General features: G+C 44.2%; 1 protein-coding gene across 1 annotated transcript in view; it reads left to right on the top strand.

Moving 5' to 3' along the window:
* The first annotated feature begins 9,034 nt into the window (after positions 1-9,034).
* Positions 9,035-21,994, top strand: part of TMEM91 (transmembrane protein 91) — a 50,618-nt gene continuing 37,658 nt past the window's right edge. The window contains exon 1 of the mRNA XM_044268377.1: positions 9,035-9,098. The gene's annotated coding sequence lies outside the window, so the exon portion shown is untranslated. The remainder of the gene's footprint in view (positions 9,099-21,994) is intronic.

Here is a 21,994-nt window from a genome sequence, read left to right on the forward strand (position 1 = left end):
CCGTCCTCTGCAGTAGACACATTCTCCCTTGTTCCTGTCTTCTCCAGCTCATTATTATCTCTTGGCCGCCTCGCCTATCCTTACAAATAAACATAAGATGAAAGGTTTAGTGATGCCCTTTATAAATGTCCTTGAACTTTAGCTGCCATGACAACAGTACTGTTCCATCAGAAGCCACCTATCCTATCCCCCATCACACCCTCACCTTGCCAGGCTCACATCTAAATACAGAACTGAACATCCAAATGTTACCAATTTGTGACGTGATCTGATAAATGACCATGGATGCAGAAGAGCTGAATTAGTCTTAGGTATACAGACGACTTCATCTATGCACACAAAAACAATGGCAAGACTGGAGATGCAGGGAGCGATGGGCGAATAAGAGTTGTCCAATAGAAGGACTCTATCTGAGAGATGATCTAGACTGAAAATTGAAGATATGTGAGTCTATATTAGTCATGCAGTTGTCAGACATAATCATGTGTGCATTGTATTCCAGCCTATTATCCCGTACATTGTTTCTTCTCTACATTTGACTCAACCCAAAAGACAATAGACTTTAATTAGATGGAGCAGAATTACTGGGGTGACCTCTGTATAGGAGAATAGACTTCTACTCTGGAGTAATTACAGTTTGCACACATCTTCGTGGCATAAGTCCTGGGTGCCCTATATGAGGGCAGATGGTTGGGGGAAGACGGCATGAACAGAAGCTCCATACTGATTTTACACCACAGTAGATGCCGCATCCTCCACACATACAGCTGAGTGTCAAGCATAGCCCCGTCTCTAGGGGAGCCTGCTGAGGATAATGCATGTTATCAGGAATGTTCACAAGCCATTGCGGTTGTATGTGTTCAGAGATAATGTATCCTGATCTGAAGGAAGGGTTGCGCGGTGACTATCCTGCTCAGTCCTGAAGGAATAGAGTTGACTGGGGGTACTTACATCCTCTAGTATAAAACCATGAAAGGGGTTTTCCAGGAATATTAATGGAAGCCTCCTAGCCTGCTTCCCCTACTGAAAGGTTCATACTTACCTGTAGTGATGACCGAACATCAGCCGGGACAAGAACATCAGCCGGGACAATTCGCGAACGCGCGTTCACGATCAAATGTTCGCGAACCGCCACTTTAATGGCAGGCGAACCTGAAAAACATTCAGGTCATATTTGCAGCCAGCAAACACTTACTAGAAGTACACAAATAGTCCCACAACATGGACAGTGATATACCAGAGGTGGACATTGGCAAAAATTCCCACAAAAACCATGTATTTTAATAAGGGGCCATTTTTATGCGTCTTAAAGGGAAACTCTCAAAAATGTGCCCTGCCGGAGCCTAGCAATTTTTATTTCCTATCGGTTTGATGTATACAAATATGCAGCACTCCACATTTTTGTATCCTGCAGAGTCCATTAAAAAAATGCATACGTTAACGTAATTTTTTTTTCTACCATGGAACTGTATGGTGAACGGAACTGTACGGCATCAGTCTGAGGCATCTGTTAACGCATACATTTTTGGTATGCATTAAATGGATGGCAAAATAGGATGTGAACCCAGCCCTAGTGTCAGAATAAGCACCAGTACACAGGGGAGCAGCATGGCGGAGAGGGGAGGCCGCCATGTACTGACAGAGCGCTACCTGGTCCTGGTGGTCAGGGATGAGGACTGTGCTTCCCAAGGATCATTTTCTACTGGGAAATACAGGGCACAGTATAATACACTAGAATCTATATAATATAAAGATATTAGCCCTACCCCCGAATAATAATACAATTAGGTGGTCATTTATTATATAGAAATACGTCTATGTTAGGCGTATTTCTGACACAGATTGTGGCGCAAAGGTCCTTAGCACCTGCAATCTGCATATTTTTCTCGCTCATGCCAGGTCTAAAAAAGGATGGCGTGGGCAGGGAAAGGGATACAGTTATGGCCATCCAGTTATTGGATACCACCGCCATACATTGACCGGATAACACCTCTGTACAGTGACCGGATAACACCGCCATACCGTGTCCGGATCAAAGGGTATAAGAGGGCACAGTACAGGGAATGACTAGGGGCACTGTACAGGGTGTGGTAAGAGGGCACAATGCAGGGTATAAGGGGGCACAGTACGGAATGAGGGGCACAGTCACATGACCCTGTGACATTAGAAGGTCCTTATGGTGAATGCAGTTCATACGCCACCATAATGAGAGGCAGAGGAGTGAGACAGGGGTGTGTCTAGAGATAAAAAATGTAACTGTCGGCCAGTACAGGCCCCAAAAATTAGGCAATAAGCATTCACCTGACAGCACTGTGGATTCTGTGGCTGGAGGTACATTAGGCGGTCACACGATAAATATGTCACTGTAGGCCAGTACAGGCCCCAAAAATTAGGCATTCACATGACATAAAAGGCCTTTTATTCTGCTGTATATACATAAGGCAAGGACCATTCTTTGTTCTGTGTGATGGCGAATATGTGTGGGCTGGCATGAGGAAATTCAATTACACGTGGTCATCATAGGTGTTGAATTCCTCCGAGATCCATGCCTCATTCATTTTAAAAAATGTGAGGTAGTCCACACTGTCGTGAGCTAGACAAGTGCGCTTATTGGTCACGATCCCTCTGCTGTGCTGAACATCCTTTCGGACAGGACACTCGACGAGGAGCAAGCTAAGAGTTCCATGGAAAATTGTGCCAGCTCTGGCTACAGGTCAAGCCTGCACACCCAGTAGACAAGGGGTTCCACTCTTCTCAGATCGTCCACATCGGCCGTTAACCCAATGTAGTCGGACACCTGTCGGTCTAGGAGTTTCCTGAGGCTGTATCCTGAGGGCGGCTGTGGATGGGTTGGCTGTAAGAATGATCTCATATCCAAAGTGACCAACACATCTTCAAACCGCCCTCTTTTTGCAGGCGCGGTAGGATTGGTACCCGCACCTGTTTCGCTGTGGGTGGAAATTCCTCTGCCAGTGCCCGCAACAGCAGAATGCAGCATCTCTCGCAGCAAGGCCTGGAAATGCTGCATTCTGACAGCCCTCTCCGATGCTGGTAACATGTCCACCATTTTTTGTTTGTACCGGGGGTCTAAGTACGTTGCCACCCAGTACAGGTCCTTGACCTTTATGCTTTTTGTACGGGGGTCCCTCTTCAAACACTGGAGCATGAAGGCCCCCATTTGCACTAAATTGGAAGTGGTGGAGCGCCCTGGCTCCTCGGTCTCCTCCCCCCAGCCACGGACAACACCAGGGATCCCCGAAAAGCCTGCTCTTCTTGCTCCTCCTACTCCTCCTCTCCCCGGACACCATCCTCCTCTGACTCCTCTTCAGACTCCTGTTGACTTGTCTCAGATGAAGTAGCCCCCACCTGGGAATTCATTCAGCATTGCAGCAACTTCCTCATCTTCCAGCTCCTGCTTCTCGACAGCTTGATGAATGACACGACGCAATGCACGCTCCAGAAAGAAGGCGTAAGGTACGATGTCACTGATGGCGCCCTGGCTGCGACTGACCAGTTTGGTGATCTCATCAAATGGCCACAGAAGTCTGCATGCGTCATGCATGAGCAGCCACTGGCACGGTGAAAACAAAACAAGCTCCTTAGAACCTGTCCTGCTGCAGAGTTCGTACAGGTAGTCATTAACGGCAAGTTTCTGCTGGAGAAGCCTATCAAGCATATACAAGGTGGAGTTCCAGCGCGTCAGGCAGTCACAAATCAGACGTCTGACGGGCAGGTGGTGTCGCCGCTGAAAGTTAGCAAGGCGAGCCATGGCCGTGTAAGATCTTCTACAATGGCTAGAGATTTTCCTGGCCTGCCTCAAGATGTCCTGGACCCCGGGGTATTTGGCAATGAATCGCTGCACGACTAAGTTCAGGACGTGTGCCATGCACGGCACGTGTCTTTTTGCCCTATTTCAGTGCGCTCAGCAGATTGGCATCATGGTCTCACACCACTTTACCAACTGTCCAATTGAGCAGGGTTAGCCACTGATCGGCCTGTGACCGCAGAGCTGAAAGCAGTGCAGGACCAGTGTGGCTCTTGGCTTCCAGGCACAACAGTCGCAGCACAGCATGGCAACGTCTCACCTGGCATGTCAAATAGGTTCTGGGGAGCTTGGGGGGTGCAGCGGAAGAGGCGGTAGCGGTGGAAAAGGAGGAGTCAGCCGAGGAGGAGATGGAGGATGGAGTAGAAGGAGGAGAAGAAGGGGCCGGCATGCATGCAATCCCTAGCGGTAACACCAAATCCACACGGGTGCAATGGGTTACATGCTTGATGGCCGTCAGAAAGTTCACTCAGTGGGCAGTAAAAGTTATGTACCTTCCCTGCCTGTGTTTGCTAGACCACGTGTCTGTGATCAGATGTATCTTGGCACCGACACTGTGTGCCAGAGATAGATTAACTTGCCCCTGAAAGTGGCCATATAGTTCAGTGATGCCCTTCAGGGAGAAATATTTCCTTCTGGGGACCTTCCATTGCATTGTGCCAATGGCCACAAATTTTCTAAAGGCCTCTGAGTCCACCAATTTATATGGCAGTAGTTGGCGGGCTAGCAGTTCCGACAAGCCAGTGGTCAGCCGTTGAGCAAGAGGATTATGCGGCGACATATTTTTTTTTCGCTCAAACAATAACGCCGGGAGTGTGGCTTTGTGGGTTCAGACGGCGTTGCTCCCACTGGGCTCGGTGATGGGAGGCCAGGTGCCTTCTTAAGGCGGTCGTCCCTAGTTGTGTGTTGGCCTTACGGCGACTTATGCGTTGACAGCACAGGCTGCAGATGGCAACACTATCGTCAGCAGCTGACAAAGCCCACACTGCGGAGCCATGTGCCGGCATCCTGGGAGCGCAAGATGTGACCGTGCATGGTGAATGGCTCGCTGCAGACACATTTGTAGTCTGCTTTTTGCCTCCTGTGCACTGCGAGTTCTGCCTGCTTCTCCTCCTTCTCCTCTCTATCTGCTGCTCTGTCTCTCCCTCTAAACTCTCCTCCTCTTCCTCTCTTGTGGGCACCTACGTGACATCCATCGACATGTCATCATTGTAACCTTTACCACCACTGACATTAGAGATCTCGGAGTAGGCAGCAACAGCGGGGACCACCGTCCTTGTCATACTGCTGGGTGGCGGCCATTGCTACCTCCTCTTCCTCATCCGATGCCAAGAATGGCTGCGCATCGGTAAGGTCTGGGAATGGATGGGAAAATAATTCTTCTGACTCGAGTGGAGGGGCTATGGTGGTGGTGGTGTCTTTGGGGGTGCACACAGCAGAGAGTGAGGAGGGTACTGATACAGAGGATGAGGAGGGTGCAGAAGCGGAAGGCTGAGTGAGCCACTCAACCAACTCTGGTGCGTCCTTTGACGTAATCGCACGCACCTTCTCCAAATTTCCACTTAGGCTTCGGCCTGGTGCACCTGCCCGACCCCTACCACCCCTGCTGAAGCCTCTTTCTCTGCCTGTCATTTTTAAAATGACCCTGTGCCAGAGTCCCTAGAGAAGAGCAGTATTTGTGGAAGCTGATATATGGCAGGCCTCAATCAGTTGTTAGTTGAAGCTGGTATAGCACCCTCAAGCAGTAATTTTGTGGACGCAGGTATATGGAAAACCTCAATCACTATTTTGTGGAAGCTGATATATGGCAGGCCTCAATCAGTATTTTCTGGAAGCATACAAATGCACTATTATATACTTTCTATGTTAGAAAGTATATTATAAGTATATCACACCCCTGTATGTATCACACCTATAGATAGCACAACGTTACCAGTCCTTAAAATGACTTTTGTGGCCCTATTAGCTAGCATTTGGTGTCCCTAAGTTCCTAACAGCCTGTCCCTGCTCCAAAATGCAACCTCTCCCTACGCTGGCAAAACATAATGTAAAATGACTGCCAGATTGAGTTCTGTTATAAGGTTGAGGATGTGTCCATGTGCTGAAATGTCTCAATTGTCTGCCCCTGTCCCACCTGATGGATGTGTCATGGGTCAAAGTTCGGCACAATGCAAAAGAACATGTCGCCATATGTTCATATGTTCGGCGGATCGTGAACGTGCAAAGTTCTCCGTGAATTGACTGCTGGGCGAACCGCAAGGCCATCACTACCTACCTGCTCTCCACCACACCGGTTCTATGTGATGGCTCCTTCTTGTCCATCTTCCAGCTTTTTTTCTTCTGGCCAGGCATGGACATGGTCACTGGCGCTGCTGCAGACAATGAGTGAGCGTTGAAGCTAATCATTGGCTTCAGTGGCACAGAGGACTATGTCCATGGTCCAGCCAGAAGAGCACAAGCCAGGGACTGGAAGATGGAGGAACAGGAGCCAGTGCCCAGGACAGCAGGGAGCAGGTAAGTATGAATCGTTCAGTAAGTACTGCAGGCTAGGGGCCTTTCATATATTCCTAATATTCCTAGAAAATCCATTTAAGACAAGGGAATATCTTTAGCAGGGCACATGCTATTCAAGAATTGTAATCTATCAACTTTTTTATAAATTTTTTGGTGTTGTTTTACTACATTTTTTTTGTCAAAATCTATATATAATATAGTCACTGTGTTTTCACATTAGATTGACACTTTCTGGCACTTTTCAGCTTGTGCTGTGTACATAGGGGGCAGGGTTGCAAGGCATCTCATGATCAGGAGGATTATAATGAAAGGTAATCCCTCCTCCGCAACCCGTCCTCCCTTTCCCCCTCTCCCAGTAGAGCACGCTCACTACACTGTCCTTTACAATTCAATGAATCGTTCTCTACTCTTTAGGCGACTGCTGTAAAACAAACCTCTGGGACTGCTGTTGCAAAAAGCCAGGCAAATAGGCTGTCATTATAATTATAAAATAATTTAGAATTTTAAAAATTACATATAACATAAAAATGATGATTTTGTTTCATGGGATATTTATAATTAGTACATTGGTTGACTCATTCTGTTCAACTCCTCTTAACAATTCTCTTGTAAACACTGTGCAACCATACTGTACATCTTCCTAATGACAGGGTCTCCACTCTCTTGATGATTGTCTTCTCCTTCTTTCATTTCTTTATATGCGTGCATTACCTGCTGCTCTTCTTCTCATATATCACAATACAGAGATGTAGCTAAGGTTTCCATGACCTTTGGTTTCCCCAGCTATAGCCCTTGCAGGACACAGGTTTCCAACTTCTTTAATGTTACTTGACCAAAACCATTGACTCTGCTTATGCTATTGATTTATTCTGTATATAGTGTTGGAGCAAGAAACCCAATTGCTATAAAAAGAAAAGTTTTTCTCCATCTTATTACTTCAGAAACAGCTTTATCAGTCCTAGATAGCCTTAGTGAGGAGGCAAACTGTAGTAGGTAAACCATGGAAAAAACTGAAGGCCCATACTAGTACCACCATTATCACATGAAGACCGGGAATTTCCAAACCTCACAAAAAGATCTACCAACAGTAGCTTCCTTGCTTGTTCAAAGTTTCCAGTACCTAGCATGCTTGTTATGCCTGTTGGCTGAACCTGCTCATGTCCACAGGATAGACTGACCATCTAATATGAAAGGAGGCCTCCCAAGAGAGGCAGATGTTGGGGGAGAGAAGGGTTGATCAAGTTGGAGCTCATCATGCCCAATTATTTTGTTCTTGGGGAGACAAGCCTCCATCAGAGGTATCTGGCAGCGTTTTTTTCCTCTGTTCGGCCCACATCTATCTAATGTATATGACCAGCCTTAGTTTTTTTAGTTGACCTTCTATTTCACATATGATTAAAAGAATCTTTGGTCGCCACCATAATATGAATCTGTTATCCTGGAGGCAACATAGACGTTAAATCTGCCAATGAGACCTGAGCACTGGACATGATGTAATTCTGTTGAAATCGATGCATCAAGCACAACAACCCCCAACTTGGCCTGTAAAACCCAACAAACCCCTCTTCAAGATCTGACCAGTGAACAGGATGATATCACATAAGACATTAAACCCATCAGTGTCACCATGAGCTCCATTGCCACCAGCAATGGGAGCACAAATATACATCATGACCTATTCATCAGATATATAACCCCTGGGTTTTAGGTATAGGAGGTGCACAACCAGGTGCTCATAGGGTCATGGGTGAAAGCCTAGCCTAGATATAACAGAGGCCTCTGAGGTTTGATGCACAAGGGGACCAAAAGATGCTCTGCAACACCAGATTATACTGCTATAAATGGCAAACAGTAGGCGGGGGGACCCTTTATTGCTTTGAGTTACGCCTTTGTATAAACTTGTGCCCAGAGGAAGAATCAGATGAATGCCATTCCTTGGCCAAGTGCTTCAATTTTTTGGATCTCCACCAGGCCAGCAGCTCTGCTGGGCCCAGTATTTTCCATATTGAATTGTATTTACAAGGTTGATCCCCAAGATAGAAAAATGAACCCATTTCATCTAAGTCTACGATGGTATGCGATCCGATGTAAATGCGGTTGAGATGACTGTAGTGTAATTTCCCTGAATACTCCCTGTGTAGTCATGTGCCATTGGGTTTTCAGGAGGGGGCTGGGGGAGCAGGACCACTGAATGATGTCATGCAAGGACACTTAGTAAATGTCGCACATCTGTCCGGAGGGGAATACACTGCTTGACATGTGGATTACAAGAGATTAAATAGAGGGGATTTGTATGTGCAAGATTAACCTTTTCATGAATGGGAGCAAGCAGATTCCAGTCTACCAGGTTAGCCTTCTCCTGTCACCATGATATAATTATAATGCAGTCCGTAAATTTGGTTTAGACTCCTGGAGACCATACTGATGGTGTTTCTTTCGAACGTCCTGTTAGGGTCTCCAGGTGTTTTAGGTGCTCCTGGCGTGTCAACAATTGCTAAAATTTATTTCTGTCTGCTGCTCATATGGGGTTAAAGCATTCAGGGCCATTGCTTCCTCAGGCATTTACTATGCAGTTTACATGAGAATAAATCAGGTCTCTTTTTACACGTTGCTTGTTTGTCAGCAGTCGTATAGCACTCTGGCATTGAATGGGTTACAGCAGCACAAGCACAGCATCCTCTGCTCCCTCCCTTCTTTCCTAGCAGAGAATCAGAAGCAGCCCGAGCGGAGGACAGAGCACACTGCCACTCTGTGTATCCAGGTATGTGAACTATAACTGCACCAAGGTGAGGGTACCTGGGGTATATGGGCAAGGAGAAGACTGTATCACTGCAGTACAGGATGGTAGCACTGGGGACCTCTACACGGAATTTTTTTTTACCCCTACACTTCTTGACCCTGACTCTTCCAATTAACATTTCAAACCCAACTCAGATATCCCTCACCTGTACCTGTCCATCAACGTCTTCATCACAATACACTAATCCATAGAGCCTACACCAAAACTCATTTCTAAACCTGATCCCCCAGACCCTGCACAAACCTGGCCACGTATATTCTGAACTTTTGAGTATATGCTCCTCTTGCGTATCTGACATATAGGTCTACATCCAATAGACCTACACATCATCCAAGATCTCCATCCTGATCCCATATAGCTTTGTGGAACCTCAAAACAGGTGGTTTAAAGAATGTCTACTTCTGGGATCTCACTTGATGGAATGAAACGTTCACATCTCCAGGTGACCCCTAACCTCCTATGATGATGCTAATACTAATAGTTTATACTCGTTTCCTTATGTTCAAGGTCACAAGGAGATAATGTAAAATGTGAGAGGTGGTCTACAAGAAGACCATTGTTTAACATCCATGTTATCAATGACATGTATGTTGGTTCACATTGAAAATATTTTGATTCAGTGCTGTGAGGGTGTCCTAAAAGGAAATAATTATTTCTATGTTTTTATTCTACTTTGCATTTTATATACTTTATTCTTTTTAATAATGTAAAGTATGGTATTGTCTAATGATTCATAAGAAGGTCGGATGGATAGTTGCTGATTCTGGGTATGGAAAGGGCACTCAAATATAGCCCATATAGCCATGTATAATTTAAAACTTTGTGCTTTTGTACCTCTTTTAATACCCTATATTATGGAACAGTGATTTAGTTTATGGTCACACATCCCGATGCCATCTCGAATGTAGCTGTCTCATAATGTATAATTATACAGTAGATAGACCCCTTGTTCTAAGGACTATAAGGCTTTGTGTTCTTTGCTATTTTATCATATGGAATTAATCCCATTTCTCACTCACATCGTAAATCTCAACTCATTTTCCAATTAATAAGAGTGTCTCCTGAGCCTTCTTCATCATTGAGATGACTCAATTTATAAACACCCTTCCCTGTTCCTGAGTGTCTCCTCATTCACCTTCTCTACCACAGTATATGTGTACAGTTCAATCTGTACTCTTGACTTTTTTGGTTTAATTTATTATCTTAATCCCATCCACAACCAAGGTTGTCTTTTTAATGGTCGTTTTTTGAAGTGTCTTCTCTTAATAGACCTCTCTACGTATCCACACATCCCCTTAACTAACAATATACTTTCAGTCCTCCATCCCTTGTTCTTTGTAATCTTCTCACATCCGTGGTCTCCTAACCTTCACCATTAAGTATCTTGTTGAACAAAACTTCCTCAGGATTCTTTTGTCTTCCATTTACTCATGGTGACCTGATGTTTTCTCCTAACCAAGCATCTCACCTCAACTCAAATCTACTCCACCATTTGCCTCACCTTACCTTTAAACATGTCCTTTACCCATTTTTCTCCTCATATTTCCCATTCACTGTCTCTTCATGCCTGAACAAATGTCCTCCAAAATCTACCTTTCCACCTTCTATGCTTGACTGTCCCTGTACAAATGGTCTAAGACAATGTAGTGTTGGGTAAAATTGAGGAATACTAGAGAAGACTACATTTTTATGACTGAACATGGGTACATGTGGCATGTAGTTTCTCTGTTTTTGTGGACTGCAGAGCTAGCAATCTGTAATCTGTTTTGTATTCAAGGCATGTTGCATACATCATGTTCCAGCTATTAGAAATCTCCTGGTGACATGGAGCTACCATCTGCTGATACATCTGTCCCCCATCCATAACACCTGTCACCCTTCACTCAGGTGTGACATCGCAGCGAGGAACAAATGCTCTCATTGTCTTATTACAGGGTGTCAGTTGTCACTTTGCCTTCATGTTTCTTGTTCTGCCTCCTACAAATATCAGGTTAGACATACTTTATCTCCTCTCTTGGGAATACATGCGCCCCATCTTTGACCAGCATAAACATGTGCAGAGATTGCCCGATCAGTGAGAATTTGCTCATTTGTCAGTGACTGAATCTTTCATGATGACCTAAAAATTATCATTTGTTAGTGTGATATCCCCATCGTGTAAACAGGCATCATCTGGTCATTAGCAGATGACACCAGAGGGAAGGAGGACTTTTCACAATCCATTTTTCTTACAATGGTGTGCCAAAAATAAGATATCCTGCTTCTGTAATATGAGAGGTAACTAGGCAGCAAGTGTTCAATTCCCCTGTAGCACCACCACAGGTGAAACAAGGTATTACATGCTGTCCATTGAAATTACTGCTTGTCCATATAAGGAACAGATAAGTTGGGTCCTCCAGAGAGGAAGACTCTCTTGCTCAGCAGTCTCCTCTGGCGAAGTGAAGGAGGTCCTGAAGAAGACACCCTCCTGTAGTAAACTGTAGTAAATGCTCTTGTAGGGTATTCTAAACAAGAGAACTCCTTAAAAGAACATAATCCTAAGCAAGAAGTCAGGTGAAAACCTATTTGGCTGCCATTATGGCTCTCATTGGGGCTGTCGCCTAGCATTTTCATTCTCTTCGCCTATTTTTATGTAGTAACATAGCAGCCAGAGATATGTCACTGCATAATTGGGTAAATGTCCAGAAAAACGGATTGACAACCCCTGGGGGAACTGTAATGAAATAATAGTTGTCACCTTTCCCAGAAACAAATATGTAACTCCGAAAAGACAGAGATTATATTTTTATAATTTTATAGCTCTAGGATTCATCAAGGGTTCTATGCCCAGGTTTTAACGTACGGATTCGCTATTTATGTTATTTTCTAGTGGCTTCACTTTAAGTCAAACCTTTATACGGCTAATCCAAAGAAAGATGTTCCCCTGCCTCTTATTTAAATGCTATTTTAGCATCTTACCTTGTCTGAAGGATGATCCAGACGACGTAAATCCACAGATTACAAGAGGATCGTTGGGTTTTAAAACACCTCTCTATGGAAAATAATACATCATTAAAACTGCAGGGAATTTCATGGTTTGATTCGTTATCGTTAGCGACTTAGAAGACGGGACGAGGATTCCCCTTATATTCAGCCGCAGAGTTGGCGGATTTCTTTATGATGGTTACATCGGTATCACCTTTGTTGTGGATGCACCGAGGCGCAGAGGTAGCAGTTTCACCTGGTGTCTGAGGGGACTCCAAGGCTCCTCCAAGGCACATGGTAGGTCGGGTGCTCTGTTGCAAATTTTGCATTGAGCTTCAAGTTACGCAGATATATAAGTGATTTTATTTAACTATATGAATAAGGGACACTTATTTTACCAGTCTAAATGAATGAGACATCTGTCCAAAGAATTCTAAGTATTCAGTAGACAGTCAGGTCTCCGGATGGGCCTGCTGTTTGCTCCAGTGCCCCCTTTTATGGATGGTGCCTGCAGAGAGCTCCACCTGTCCCCAATAACGGTAACATCAGTTATCAATGAGGAAGATTCTCGTCCTTTCTACTACAATAAGTAGGGAGTGAACTCTGAGAAATCCAGCTATGGCGCAATGATGTGAACCAGAACCAAGAGAGGCCACCATGTTTTTTTGCAATGGGGCTCCCTCTCCTGAATGTATCACTCTGCATGTTAAACCAGCCACACACATTAGATGTACAGTACAGACCAATAGTTTGGACACACCTTCTCATTCAAAGAGTTTTCTTTATTTTCATGACTATGAAAATTGTAGATTCACACTGAAGGCATCAAAACTATGAATTAACACATGTGGAATTATATACATAACAAAAAAGTGTGAAACAACTGAAAATATGTCATATTCTAGGGTCTTCAAAGTAGCCACCTTTTGCTTTGATTACTGCTTTGCACACTCTTGGCATTCTCTTGATGAGCTTCAAGAGGTAGTCACCTGAAATGGTCTTCCAACAGTCTTGAAGGAGTTCCCAGAGATGCTTAGCACTCGTTGGCCCTTTTGCCTTCACTCTGCGGTCCAGCTCACCCCAAACCTTCTTGATTGGGATCAGGTCCGGTGACTGTAGAGGCCAGGTCATGTGGCGCAGCACCCCATTACTCTCCTTCATGGTCAAATAGCCCTTACACAGCCTGGAGGTGTGTTTGGGGTTATTGTCCTGTTGAAAAATAAATGATGGTCCAACTAAACGCAAACCGGATGGAATAGCATGCCGCTGCAAGATTCTGTGGTAGCCATGCTGGTTCAGTATGCATTCAATTTTGAATAAATCCCCAACAGTGTTACCAGCAAAGCACCCCCACACCATCACACCTCCTCCTCCATGCTTCACGGTGGGAACCAGGCATGTAGAGTCCATCCGTTCACCTTTTCTGCGTCGCACAAAGACACGGTGGTTGGAACCAAAGATCTCAAATTTGGACTCATCAGACCAAAGCACAGATTTCCACTGGTCTAATGTCCATTCCTTGTGGTTTTTTTTGCCCAAACAAGTCTCTTCTGCTTGTTGCCTGTCCTTAGCAGTGGTTTCCTAGCAGATATTCTACCATGAAGGCCTGATTCACACAGTCTCCTCTTAACAGTTGTTCTAGAGATGTGTCTGCTGCTAGAACTCTGTGTGGCATGGACCTGGTCTCTAATCTGAGCTGCTGTTAACCTGCGATTTCTGAGGCTGGTGACTCGGATGAACTTATCCTCCGCAGCAGAGGTGACTCTTGGTCTTCCTTTCCTGGGGCGGTCCGCATGTGAGCCAGTTTCTTTGTAGCGCTTGATGGTTTTTGTGAATGCACTTGGGGACACTTTCAAAGTTTTCCCCATTTTTCGGACTGACTGACCTTCATTTCTTAAAGTAATGATAGCCACTCGTTTTTCTTTACTTAGCTGCTTTTTTCTTGCCATAATACAAATTCTAACAGTCTTTTCAGTAGGACTATCAGCTGTGTATCCACCTGACTTCTCCACAACACAACTGATGGTCCCAACCCCTTTTTTAAGTCAAGAAATCCCACTTATTAACCCTGACAGGGCACACCTGTGAAGTGAAAACCATTTTAGGTGACTACCTCTTGAAGCTCATCAAGAGAATGCCAAGAGTGTGCAAAGCAGTAATCAAAGCAAAAGGTGGCTACTTTGAAGAACCTAGAATATGACATATTTTCAGTTGTTTCACACTTTTTTGTTATGTATATAATTCCACATGTGTTAATTCATAGTTTTGATGCCTTCAGTGTGAATCTACAATTTTCATAGTCATGAAAATAAAGTAAACTCTTTGAATGAGAAGGTGTGTCCAAACTTTTGGTCTGTACTGTATGTCGATTAAACCCGCCAATTTTGGCACTATCGGACAACCATCTAATGTATGTGGGGGCCTCCTGACGCACCCCTAACAGGGGTGTAACTATAGGGGAAGCTTTGGGGCCCTGACCCAGAAGGGGCCGATCCAGGAGAAGAAGGACTACAAGATTTGGTCCGGACCCCCTCAACAGTATTACGCAATGAAATGATATACAGTGACAGTATAGACAGTGTATAAAACGGATGGAACAGCTGCCGGGCCTGGTCTGAGAGAGCAATCTTTACTAGCCACAGGAATGGGGGCGGCATGAAAGGAAGGGGTTGTGAAAAAATTACTGGTGGAGGGGGGCCACATTCAGAAATTTGCTGTGGGGCATAGTCATTTCTAGCTACGCCACTGACCCCAGATGATAGATTTTGGGGGAGATAAGGAACAGTCATATTGGATTTCAACTACCCGATCCTTATGGTCTGGGGAAAGTAAGCCGCCATCAGACCAGGCCCGGCAGCTGTTGGTACTGAGAACACATGCATGCTCGGCCACATACTTCCAGGCCTGACATGGTAAGCTGCCTGCTGTGCTGTGCACAAAGCACAGCTCAGCAGGGACAGTGTAAGTATCCTATTCACCATAATAGATCTCTATTAAGGTGAATAGGACAATGGATCGAAGTAGTTATTAAAGGGGTTGTCCCATGAAAAATATTCTACAGTTTTCAAACCAGCACATTTGTAATTGCATGTAATTAAAAATTTGTAAAGCTACTGAATTATTCAGTAAAATGTATCTTTATAGTGCCACTTAATTCCTTATTTCTTTGTCCTGCTCACTGAGAAGGCCGCACATGCTCAGTTTTATCTTTCAACTGCCTCCTGAGCTGTGATAGGGACAATACTCCAGAAAAGACACTCCCATCAGCATGACATAAATCCAGCAGAACAATGAATGGTGAGATCTCCGGATCCATGTGAGGTGCAGGGCTGGTTCTGGCTTTATTAGAAAGGTATTGTCATAGACATTATTCATGACTATTTATTTAACCCCTTTAAATGAAAAGTTTTTTTAGCATTTTAAAAGAACACCAAAATATTAAAAGTTTAAATCACGCCCCCTCCCCCTTTCCCAATTTTACATATAAAAATATATAAACAGTAAAAAAATTAAACACATTAGGTATATGAAAATGTCTGGACTATGACATATGTCTGGACTTGAATAACAAAGATCAAAAAGTCGTACATACCACAAAAATTGTACCAAGAAAAACTAAGTTTGTTACACGAAAAACAAGCCGTCAAATTTAGATTTTTTTCAAAGGTTGTTATTTAAAAAAAAAGTTAATTAAGTAACAAAATAAAAACTATACAAGTTTGGTATTGCCGCAATTGTATTGAGCCACAGAATAAGGATGTCATGTCATTTTTAGTGCACAGTGAATGCTGTGATGTCAAAAAACCCAAATTAATGGAAGAATTGTGTTTTGTTTTTATTTTACCCGACAATAAATTTTTTCCCTTTTTCCAATACAGGACATTGTAAATTAAATGGCATTAAAAAAAAATCATCTTGTCCCACAAAAATTAGGCCCCCATATGGCTACATGAATGGAAAAATAAAAAAGTTATGGCTATTGGAAATTGGGGAGTAAAAATCAAAAAGCGGTTAAGGGATATTCCCACCTGGATACAGGATATGCCATAAATATCCAATAGGTGCAGGTCTCACCTCTGGTACCCACTCCTATTTTGAGAACAGTGCCTCGTCTCATGCCACCATGCAGAGCTCACCTCCTCCCCTTCCCTGCACAATGACCTCTGTACAGGTCATGGAGCATGCCTACAACACTCTCCCATAAAAATCAACGAGTCAGCTCCAGGTTACAGCATCCTGTGGACCATGTGGCTGCTGTAAGGCATATTTATAAATGCTGTTATCAACAACTCAGGCAAGATGGCCGCCCCCACAATCACATACAGAAAATAGAGTTTAAAAAAATCTACATTTAGAAAAAAAAAATACTGAAAAAAGGAGTATTAATCAGTATCTGGCTTTAATTTGTAAAAAAAAGTAGAAAGTATGACACCCCAGGGATCAGCGGATCACCACAAGACCACACATAGCATAAGGGCCAAATGAATGGGGAGAGGAGACATTGGGGACCTATAATATGACACCCCTAAGGGCGTAAAGGCAGGAGTGGACCCCTTTAAATATTTGATGGTCGTTTTCAAGCTCTGGATAAAACATACATTTTAATGATCTTCCCCCAAAAATTATTTTTTTGTTCACCTCAGCAAAAGCTTCCGTATAGAATTTCCACAGCTGGTGATGAAACGCTTTTCTTCTTGCTTAACCAGTTCATCTCAAGGGAGTCAGACAACAACCAGTGACAGCTATTAAAGCTCCCCATGTAGCAGATGTGAGGAACCTAAAATCCTACCGAGAGGCTTTGTCCTTTGCTTGTTATCCTGAACGCTGCAGTTTTGCTCAGGTAAAGCACGAAGCTTAAAACGCGAATATCAGAAATGCCCTAGTGTGACAACCTTGAAGAAGAACTCTAGGTCAATGGCAGGACATGCAACTGCTATGGGGACCAAGCCTAAACTAATTTCCCTGCTTGCGCTGATGCTGCCATAGTGGCCACCAGCAGCTGTCATTAAGGGTTCTGTACTGAAAGCGGAGGTGTACAGTTCCCATAGTGCTGCGTACTAGATATATAAAACGATTTATGGTTAGCTCCCTCTAGTGGCGGCACAGGAACTGAAAATAATACTGCACAGTATGGACCACAAGGTATGGACCACAGCATGGACCATCCCAACCTGTCCTGGAGCAAGCACGGCACTAAATATAGTATACCTCCTCGTTCATACAGTATATGGCGCCTCATAGAGCCAAAAGATCCCCTGGTGGGCCCAGGCTCTGATACTATAATGGGCCCCAAAGATCCAGGAGCCAATCATTTGCCACTAGGGTCTGTCTCTATGGTTTTAAACCTATTAAACTTTATTAATGATATAGGGTTTGGGCCTCAAAAACATTTCTTGTGGTGGGCCCCAGGAGCCTGAGTCCGACACCGAGCACCTTCATGTACATGAGGTGAAGATAAACTAGGGGAGGAGGAGGAAAGAGTTAAAGGGGACCAATCACCTCTCTTGTCATGTCTGTTTCAGTAACTACATTCCCCATGAAATAACAATTCTGGAGAATCTTTTCGGATAACTCTATGTTGTGTCATTCCTCTTTTTACTGCTAGAAGTTTATGAATAAATTGCCAACAGTTTGCAGTGAGGGTCCAGATGGGTGTTACCGGTTAGGGGGGGGGGTGTCCCTAACACTCCCAACTGGTAATACCCATCTGGACCTTCACTGCAGACTGCTAGGAATTCCTTCATAACTTCTAACAGGAATAATAAAGGAAGGGCACTACATGGAGATGAATTGTTATTACATAGGGAATGCAAGAAACAGACATGTCAGGAGAGGGGACAGCTGCTCTTTAACAGGGATTGTGCTTTTCTATAAAGCCCGGGTGGCTCTTCGACAAAATTATAGCTACTAAAAATAGCTACGTAGTCTTAAAATTAAAATAAAAATAAAAATAAAAAAAAGCTATGCTTGACAGGATTTGGGTAGGGAAGAATGAAAAAAAAAAATTCTCAGTCCTTAAAGGGGTTATCCCATCATAATGATCACTGTTAAATCTGTTAATGATTTGACAGTGATCATTTTTGTAAATATACTTTATTAACAAATCCCCACCGTTTAGGATAAAATTCATACCCACTTACCTGATTGTTGTGACTCGGTCTCCCCTGGTTACGACCACTGTTCTTCTTGAAAAGCCGGAAGGTCGCGCTTGCCCAGAAGACGACTCCTTTTCTCCCGGCCGGTCCGCTCGCTGTTCTGAACGCGCACGCTGCCGCGCATGCGCGACAGTGACTTCTTCCCGGCCAGAATAGTACAGAGCTGCGAACGCGCACGCCGGCTCTGTAGGAATAAGTCACCATTGCGCATGCGCGGCGGCGTGCGCATTCATTCCAGCGCGCGGCACGGCCGGGAGAAGACTTCAATCAAGATGAAGCCCGCCCCCAGCCAGAATCCAGGAAGCGAACGCGCGGTGGCAGCAGGTAAGTATAGAAACGCTAAGTGGGATAACCCCTTTAAGGCCAAAATTGTTTTGTTTTTAAGGGCCTAAAGGAATTGTCTCATGTAGATAATTTCTTCACATAAGCCGTATTAGGCGTTGCAGGCTTGCTGTGTGACCTGTGCAGAGGTCATTTTGCAGGGAGGGGGAGGTGGTGAGCTATGACATAATGTATTGTAAATGGCATATGCTGTGTTATCTATCTACACATATACTGTATATATATATATATATATATACACTCTGGGACCCGCTTCTATCTCAAGAACAGACCCCACTATGAATGGTGTTTCTGATGGTTGGGGGTCTGACACCCTGAACCCCCGCCGATCAGCACTGGTTCCCGTCCTCCTGTGAGTGCCACAGCCTTCTCGCAGCTTTTCCTAGGCCTGTGATGACACGTTTATCAGTCACATGACTTAGGCCCCGCTCAGCCCCATAGAAATTAATGGGGCTAAGCTATAATACCAAGCACAGCCGCTATACAATGTACGCCGCTGTGCTTGGTGAGCTGTGAGAAAGCTGTGGCACTCGCTTGAAAATGGTCCCAGTAAACGGACCGAAACGTCGCTACTTGGGTGAATAAAGGATCCCACTATTTTTTCACCTGATGGATGTGCTGCGGTGTGCTTATTTCTTTGTTTATTGACACTTTTGGATTTGGTGTCGACACCGCTGGCACCCAGAACCTTTCACCAGGTGTGCTGCCCTGAACTTCCATCATTTTTATATATATACAGACGTGGACAAAATTGTTGGTACCCTTTGGTCAATGAAAGAAAAAGTCACAATGGTCACAGAAATAACTTTAATCTGACAAAAGTAATAATAAATTAAAATTCTATAAATGTTAACCAATGAAAGTCAGACATTGTTTTTCAACCATGCTTCAACAGAATTATGTAAAAAAATAAACTCATGAAACAGGCATGGACAAAAATGATGGTACCCCTAGAAAACACAGAACATAATGTGACCAAAGGGACATGTTAATTCAAGGTGTGTCCACTAATTAGCATCACAGGTGTCTACAACCTTGTAATCAGCCATTGGGCCTATATATATGGCTCCAGGTAATCACTGTGTTGTTTGGTGATATGGTGTGTACCACACTCGACATGGACCAGAGGAAGCAAAGGAAAGAGCTGTCTCAAGAGATCAGAAAGAAAATTATAGACAAGCATGTTAAAGGTAAAGGCTATAAGACCATCTCCAAGCAACTAGATGTTCCTGTGAGTACAGTTGCACATATTATTCATAAGTTTAAGATCCATGGGACTGTAGCCAACCTCCCTGGACGTGGCCGCAGGAGGAAAATTGATGACAAATCTAAGAGACGGATAATCCGAATGGTAACAAAAGAGCCTAGAAAGACTTCTAAAGAGATTCAAGGTGAACTTCATGCTCAAGGAACATCAGTGTCAGATCGCACCATCCGTCGTTGTTTGAGCCAAAGTGGACTACATGGGAGACGACCAAGGAGGACACCATTGTTGAAAACGAATCATAAAAAAGCAAGACTGGAATATGCCAAACTACATGTTGACAAGCCACAAAGCTTCTGGGAGAATGTCCTGTGGACAGATGAGACAAAAATCGAAGTTTTTGCCAAGGCACATCAGCTGTATGTTCACAGACGAAAAAATGAAGCATATCAAGAAAAGAACACTGTCCCTACTGTGAAACATGGAGGAGGCTCTGTTATGTTCTGGGGCTGCTTTGCTGCGTCTGGCACAGGGTGTCTTGAATCTGTGCAGGGTACAATGAAATCTCAAGACTATCAAGGAATTCTAGAGAGAAATGTACTAGCCAGTGTCAGAAAGCTTGGTCTCAGTCGCAGGTCATGGGTCTTGCAACAGGACAATGACCCAAAACACACCGCTAAAAACACCCAAGAATGGCTAAGAGGAAAAAATTGGACTATTCTAAAGTGGCCTTCTATGAGCCCTGACCTCAATCCTATTGAGCATCTTTGGAAGGAGCTGAAACATGCAGTCTGGAAAAGGCACCCTTCAAACCGGACACAACTGGAGCAGTTTGCTCATGAGGAGTGGGCCAAAATACCTGCTGAGAGGTGCAGATGTCTCATTGACAGTTACAGGAAGCGTTTGATTGCAGTGATTGCCTCAAAAGGTTGCGCAACAAAATATTAAGTTAGGGGTACCATCATTTTTGTCCATGCCTGTTTCATGAGTTTATTTTTTTACATAATTCTGTTGAAGCATGGTTGAAAAACAATGTCTGACTTTCATTGGTTAACATTTATAGAATTTTAATTTATTATTACTTTTGTCAGATTAAAGTTATTTCTGTGACCATTGTGACTTTTTCTTTCATTGACCAAAGGGTACCAACAATTTTGTCCACGTCTGTATATATATATATATATATACACTCTGGGACCCGCTTCTATCTCAAGAACAGACCCCACTATGAATGGTGTTTCTGATGGTTGGGGGTCTGACACCCTGAACCCCCGCCGATCAGCACTGGTTCCCGTCCTCCTGTGAGTGCCACAGCCTTCTCGCAGCTTTTCCTAGGCCTGTGATGACACGTTCATCGGTCACATGACTTAGGCCCCGCTCAGCCCCATAGAAATTAATGGGGCTAAGCTATAATACCAAGCACAGCCGCTATACAATGTACGCCGCTGTGCTTGGTGATCTGTGAGAAAGCTGTGGCACTCACAGGAACCCCGGTGCCATCTCAAAACAGCTGATTAGTGGGGTCCAGGGTGTCAGACCCCCACCGATCAGATAAGGATAGGTCATCAGTAGTAAAGTCTCGGAAAACCCTTTTAATGTGTGCAAATGTCCTTTAAAGGGGTGGTCCAATAAAAAATATTCTTCATTTTTCAAACCAACAACTGGATCTGAATACTTTTGTAATTGCATGGAATTAAACATTCACTCTAGCCAGTGAGCTATTTAATTAAATATAATTGCTGTTTGTTTTTTTTCCTCATCTCTTTGTCCACCTCACTGAGGTGGAGGCTCATGCTCAGTCCCATCCTTCAACTGCCACCAGCCGTATCTGCAGTTAAAAGCTGGGACAGTTACAGGGAGAGATCTGCAGCAGAAAGGACACTCCCCTTGAGCTGTGATAGGGAGAGAGCTAAAGCAGAAAGGACACACTCCCTGAGCTGTGATAGGGAGAGAGCTGCAGCAGAAAGGACACACCCCCTGAGCTGTGATAGGGAGATAGCTGCAGCAGAAAGGACACACCCCCTGAGCTGTGATAGGGAGAGAGCTGCAGCAGAAAGGACACGCCCCCTGAGATGCCAGCTTGAAATAAATCTAGCAGAGCAATTGGAGCAATGAATGGGGAGATCTCTGGATTCATGTGAGGTACAGGGCTGGTTCTAGCTTTGTTAGAGAGGGATTGTCATGTCCTATAT

Source organism: Bufo gargarizans, chromosome 9 (genome assembly GCF_014858855.1).
Source record: "Bufo gargarizans isolate SCDJY-AF-19 chromosome 9, ASM1485885v1, whole genome shotgun sequence".
NCBI lineage: Eukaryota > Metazoa > Chordata > Amphibia > Anura > Bufonidae > Bufo > Bufo gargarizans.